Below are 7,213 nucleotides of genomic sequence, written 5' to 3'. Positions count from 1 at the left end.
CATTTACACAGGAAGCCCAATTCTGACCTTTTGCCACTAATTGTTCTTTTGGCCAATTAGATCAGATAATTTGTCAATAATTGGGCAAAAGATCAGAATTGGGTTGCCTGTGTGAACACAGCTAAATTGTTTAGACTGGGACTATATTATTAGGAACAAATAAGCTGTGATAAGTTAGTGTAGTTGTGTGTTGGAGGTGTCAGTGGGTGAAGCGATAGCAGGATAACAGGATTGACTGGGAGGGAGGTGGTTGCAGCCTGCAGTCAGTCTCCAGTGGTTCCCTTCTGTGGCAACACAGCAGGAAAACAAATGAGCTGCTCCCTTTCTGCTCATTCATCAGCGGGGAAGCTAGCGTTCCTCTCTCCCACGAGGCCTGCCCCCCTCCTGTCTGACAAACCCCCATCCTGTTTGGCTCTCCTCTTCTCATGGTGTAACCCCCATCTCCCACAAACCCCCTCTCACATCTAAGAAAAAGGAATACTTATTTTTCCGTTTTTTTGGAGTGTTAAATGAACAGTAGGAAGACATACAGGTATCTGCCAAAATAAATGAAACACTTGAGTAAATAAGGGATACAAAGTATATTGAAACCACCAGGTGTGGTTCCTGAGTTAATTAAGCACCCATTCTGCCAGTCACATTCTGTTAAAGGTCCCCAAAGCACACACATCCCTGGGTCGCTTGTCTTTTCAGTTCACTGCAGCTAGCGACTGGAATGAGCTGCAACAAACACTCAAACTGGACAGTTTATCTCAATCTCTTCATTCAAAGATTCGATCATGACAGTTGTGGCTGCTTTGCGTGATGTATTGTTGTCTCTACCTTCATGCCCTTGGTGCTGTTGTCTGTGCCCAATAATGTTTGTACCATGTTTTGTGCTGCTACCATGTTGTGCTGCTGCCATGTTGTGTTGCTACCATGTTGTTGTCATGTTGTGTTGCTACCATGTTGTTGTCATGTTGTGTTGCTACCATGTTGTTGTCATGTTGTGTTGCTACCATGCTGTGTTGTCATGTGCTGCTGCCTTACTATGTTGTTGTCTCTCTTTATGTAGTGTTGTCTCTCTTGTCGTGATGTGTTTTTCCTATATATACACTACCGTTCAAAAGTTTGGGGTCACTTAGAAATGTCCTTGTTTTTGATAGAAAACCACATGTTTGTCCATTAAATTAATCAAATTAATCAGAAATACAGTGTGTACTTTGTTAATGTTGAAATGACTATTGTAACTGGAAACGGCTGATTTTTAATGGAATATCTACATAGGTGAACAGAGGCCCATTATCAGCAACCATCCCCCTGTGTTCCAATGGAACGATGTGTTAGCTAATCCAAGTTTATCATTTTAAAAGGCTAATTAATCATTAGAAAACCCTATTGCAATTATGTTAGTACAGCTGAAAACTGTTGTTCTGATTTAAAGAAGCAATCAAACTGGCCTTCTTTAGACTAGTTGAGTATCTGGAGCATCAGCATTTGATTACATGCTCAAAATGGCCAGAAACGAGACCTTTCTTCTGAAACTCGTCAGTCTACTCTTGTTCTGATAAATCAAGGCTATTCCATGTGAGATATTGCCAAGAAACTAAAGATCTTGTACAATGCGGTGTACTACTCCCTTCACAGAACAGCACAAACTGGCACTAACCAGAATAGAAAGAGTGGGAGGCTTTGGTGCATAACTGGATAAGAGGACAGGTACATTAGAGTGTCTAGTTTGAGAAACAGATGCCTCACAAGTCCTCTACTGGCAGCTTCATTAAATAGTACCCGCAAAACACCAGTCTCAACATCAACAGTGAAGAGGCGACTCTGAGATGCTGGCCTTGTAGGCTGAGTTGCAAAGGCTGGCCAATACAAATAAAATATTAAGATGGGCAAAAGAACACAGACACTGGACAGAGGAACTCTGCCTAGAAGGCCAGTATCCCGGAGTCGCCTCTTCACTGTGGACTTTGAGACTGGTGTTTTGTGGGTACTATTTAATGAAGCTGGCAGTTGGGGACTTGTGAGGCGTCTGTTTCTCAAACTAGACACTCTAATGTACTTGTCCTCTTCCTCAGTTGTGCACCGGGGTCTCCCACTCCTCTTTATATTCTGGTTAGGGACAGTTTGTGCTGTTAAATAAAGGTTTAATAAAAAATAAATAAAATAAAAATGTTTACATCACGCTTAGGGTTGTGTAGAAAAAGCCAGGTTGCCCATTATTTAGGCTGCTATGGCTAGAAGAAGAGATATCATTGACTTTGAAAAAGGGGTCTCAAAGGACCATAGGTTGTTTAAAGTGTGGGTGTGTGTTTGTCTGTGTGTCAGTCACCATCTCAACTCAATTGAACACTTATGGGAGATTCTGCAGCGGTGCCTGAGTCAGTGTTTCCCACCACCATCAACAAAACACCAAATTATGGAATTTCTCGTGGAAGAATGGTGTTCACATCCCTCCAATAGAGTTCCAGACACTTGTAGAATCTATTCCAAGGCGCATGATGCTGTTATTGCTGTTCGTGGTGGCTCCCCGTTAAGACACTTTATGTTGATGTTGGCAGTTACCTGTTGTTTTAAGCTCTGAAAGTACAACCTCTGGGGTTGCAGCCAATCTACACCAGAGAGTGAATAACAAGGACTCTGGTTTGAGGTGATTGGAGTCTGTGGTGTTATTATTACATGACATACTGATTTCTGTATGTATGACTTTATGGTGTAAATGGATGGGCACTGAGGATCTGATTTAAAAATAGGAATGTAACCTGCAGGAAGAATCATCCGCAGCATGTTTCAAAATCATCTCCTCTGACCTAGTCTTACTGCCTTCACGGCAAGGTACATTTTCTGCTCACTCAATTTGATGATTAAAAATGTACTCCTTTGTGGAGTTTGATTTGGGAATGATTGTCTTCTGATACGCATCTCTCCTTGTCCCTCAACACAGAATTTAGAGGCTATGTTTGGATCTGTTTAACATCAATAATACAATTTTCAAGAGAGCGTGGCAACCTGTCTCCTAAGTAGGGGTGCCTTTAGGACATTTTGACTGTATATCATTAGAGGTAAGAATCAATATGAAACAACGGTGTCATCAGTGTTGTAGGTCTTCCAAGTTGTTTACCTTAAAAAATACCAATGACTGGAACGAACTACAAAAATCTCTGAAACTGGAAACACTTATCTCCCTCACTAGCTTTAAGCACCAACTGTCAGAGCAGCTCACAGATTACTGCACCTGTACATAGCCCACCTATAATTTAGCCCAAACAACTACCTCTTTCCCAACTGTATTTAATTTTTATTTATTTATTTATTTTGCTCCTTTGCACCCCATTATTTTTATTTCTACTTTGCACATTCTTCCATTGCAAAACTACCATTCCAGTGTTTTACTTGCTATATTGTATTTACTTTGCCACCATGGCCTTTTTTGCCTTTACCTCCCTTCTCACCTCATTTGCTCACATTGTATATAGACTTGTTTATACTGTATTATTGACTGTATGTTTGTTTTACTCCATGTGTAACTCTGTGTCGTTGTATCTGTCGAACTGCTTTGCTTTATATTGGCCAGGTCGCAATTGTAAATGAGAACTTGTTCTCAACTTGCGTACCTGGTTAAATAAAGGTAAAATAAATAAATAAAAAATTGTACCTACAACAGGACAAAGTGGAGTATGTGAACTACAACAATTTGTGTTTATCTTAAAACTGTTCCAGTTCATGTATTTCTTAAAAAACAATTCCTTGTAGTGACAGGAGTGACTGTGCATGTTGTGAAGTCAATGTAATTTTCTGAATATCACAACTGACAAACATCCAAGGGATATATCTACAATGACCTTAAAACCAAGCCTGTGAAAGTGTATTCAATATTGTATTGAGCTTCAAGGGGAGACAATAAAGACGTTACTTGTTATTCACTAGGAATACCTGTACTGCACCAGTAGTGTTTCTGAGCGTTTCGGAGTTTCAGGGTCTCATTTTTTTGCAGGCTAAACTAAAGAGTCTCATTTATCAACCGTCGGTACATTTCTTACTAAATTCTGGCTTACAGCGGATTGCGAAACTACTCACCCCCCTTGGCATTTTTCCTATTTTGTTGACTTACAACCAGGAATTAAAATATATATTTTGCGGGGGTTTGTATCATTTGATTTACACAACATGCCTACCACTTTGAAGATGCAAAATATGTTTATTGTGAAACAAACAAGAAATAATACAAAAAAACAGAAAACTTGAGCGTGCATAACTATTCACCCCCCCAAAGTAAATACTTGGTAGAGACATCTTTTGCAACAATTACAGCTGCAAGTTTCTTGGGGTATGTCTCCATAAGCTTGGCACATCTATCCACTGGGATTTTTTGAAAGCTCTTCAAGTCAAAAATGCTCCAGCTCCTTCACGTTGGATGAGTTCCGCTGATATACTGCAATCTTTAAGACATACCACAGATTCTCAGTTGGATTGAGGTCTGGGCTTTGACAAGGCCATTTCAAGACATTTAAATGTTTCCCCTTAAACCACTCAAGTGTTGCTTTAGCAGTACGCTTAGGGTCATTGTCCTGCTGGAAGGTGAACCTTCGTCCCAGTCTCAAATCTCTTGAGGACTGAAACAGGTTTCCCTCAAGAATTTCACTGTATTTTGCACCATCCATCATTCCTTCAATTCTGATCAGTTTCCCAGAGCATGATGCTGCCACCACCATGCTTCACTGTGGGGATGATGTTCTCAGGGTGATGAGAGGTGTTGGGTTTCCGCCAGACATAGCGTTTTCCTTGATGTCCAAAAAGAAACATTTTAGTTTCATATGACCAGAGTACCTTCTTCCATGTGTTTGGGGAGTCTCCCACATGCCTTTTGGCAAACAGAAAACATGTTTGCTTATTTTTTTCTTTAAGCAGTGGCTTTTTCTAGCCACTCTTCTGTAAAGCCCAGCTCTGTGGAGTATACGGCTTGAAGTGGTCCTATGGACAAATACTCCCATCTCTGCTCAATTTTAGTCTCATATGTGATAATGTGATTATGATTTAGGCTTATATAATAAAAGTACCACCAAGTGAAGTTGTGTGTACGCAGGGTTTGAGATTTGTGTGGATATACACACACTTTCCCATTAAGTCCAAAATGGATAAATGCCAACATTTGTGGGAAAGCTGGCAAACGCAAGGTTTCGAGTACTTCCTGTGTGAACGCATCTTGATAAATGAGGCTCCTGGTATGTAATGTTAGTCACAGCAGCACACCAACAATGAAATACAGACACTCCACTCTACAGTAAATTTTTCATGCAGTGTTGTCATACAGTATTGTTGAACTGTTCATTGGTGGCTGTCATCAGGTGAATATCATGTTCCATGGTCAGCCACTTACTCCAGCTTGGTTAGCTACAGTTGCTATCCACTGGAGCACTGCGATGGGCTCATCAGCAAGTCAATAAAATGCTCAAAATTCTATAGCGGGGCTTGACATTGAGTCAATTGGACCATTGCGCCGTTTCAAAATATATTGTATGGCACTGCATATCATCTGAAAAATTCCAAACTCTACTAACATCGCATTAGCATGTCTGTGAATTAGTGTAATAACAGTGATATAAAGACAGGGTTGGTGTGGATCTGAGTAGGCCCCATCAGTGCATTGAGGATGATTACTTTGACATTATTCAATGGAATTGAAATTGGGTGACCAGGCCTATTACTGCTCTCAATTGTGTATTTATTGGATTGATTGCAAAAACATCATGTACAGTATGCTCTCATCAGCATTTTAACCTTGTATTGGTTCTCACGTATGTCACCTAAAATAACTATATTAATTTACATGTTGCTGGGTCAATTAAACCACTAGGTGATGTGCATAATCTCTACGAGAGAGTAATGGATGTTTTTGTCGTCTTCAAAATGAAATAACAGGCGCATTTAGCATCAAAGTCCTTCTTCCTGGGACAGAAATAGCCTGGGCTGTGTGAAAACCCTGCTGGGTGTAAAATTGGATGTGGACTTCCTGGGGCTGTATGTAAACTTGTCATTATTCTGTCTGGTTTAACTTCATTAACCTGGTAGACACGTGAAACTACTGCACATCTGATGAACTCCATTCCCTAACTCACTACTCTTTCTGTAAACTCCACCTGCAGACATGCTGTCACTTCACATTATAGGGAGAGACACGTCACAACTTCTAAAAAGGATATTTAGAGCAGCGTTGACTAAATGACTAAAGGACAACCACCCCCACCACCACCACTATCACCACCATGACTACCACTACCACTATACCTACCACCAGCAACAACACCTCCACCATCACTACTACCTCCACCACCACCACTACTACCTCCACCATCACCCCCACCACCATCACCCCCACCACCACTACTACCCCTACCACCACCACTACTACCTCCACCATCAGCACCACTACTATCTCCACCATCACCACCACTACTACCACTATCACCACCATTACTACGTCTACCATCACCACCACTACTACCACTACCACTACTACCTCCACCATCACCACCACCACCACTACTATCTCCACCATCACCACTACTACCTCAACCATCACCACCACTACTACCACCACCACTACTACCTCTACCATTACCACCACTACTACCACCACCACTACTACCACCACCACTACTATTTCCACCATCACCACTACTACCTCTACCATTACCACCACTACCATCACCACCACTACTACCACCACCACTACTATTTCCACCATCACCACTACTACCTCTCCATCACCACCACTACTAACTCCACCATCACCACCACTACTACCTCTACCATCACCACCACCACCACCACTACTACCTCTACCATCACCACCACTACTATCTCCACCATCACCACTACTACCTCTACCATCACCGCCACTAGTACCACCACCACTTCCTCCACCACTACCATCACCACCACCACTACTATCTCCACCATCACCACTACTACCTCTACCATCACCACCACTACTACCACCACCACTACTACCACCACCACTACTATTTCCACCATCACCACTACTACCTCTACCATTACCACCACTACCATCACCACCACTACTACCACCACCACTACTATCTCCACCATCACCACCACTACTATCTCCACCATCACCACCACTACCACCACCACCACTACTATTTCCACCATCACCACCACTACTATTTCCACCATCACCACCACTACCACCACCACCACTACTACT

Source organism: Oncorhynchus tshawytscha, linkage group LG25 (assembly GCF_018296145.1).
Source record: "Oncorhynchus tshawytscha isolate Ot180627B linkage group LG25, Otsh_v2.0, whole genome shotgun sequence".
Classification (NCBI taxonomy): Eukaryota; Metazoa; Chordata; class Actinopteri; order Salmoniformes; family Salmonidae; genus Oncorhynchus; species Oncorhynchus tshawytscha.
Note: the sequence above shows the minus strand (reverse complement) of the source record.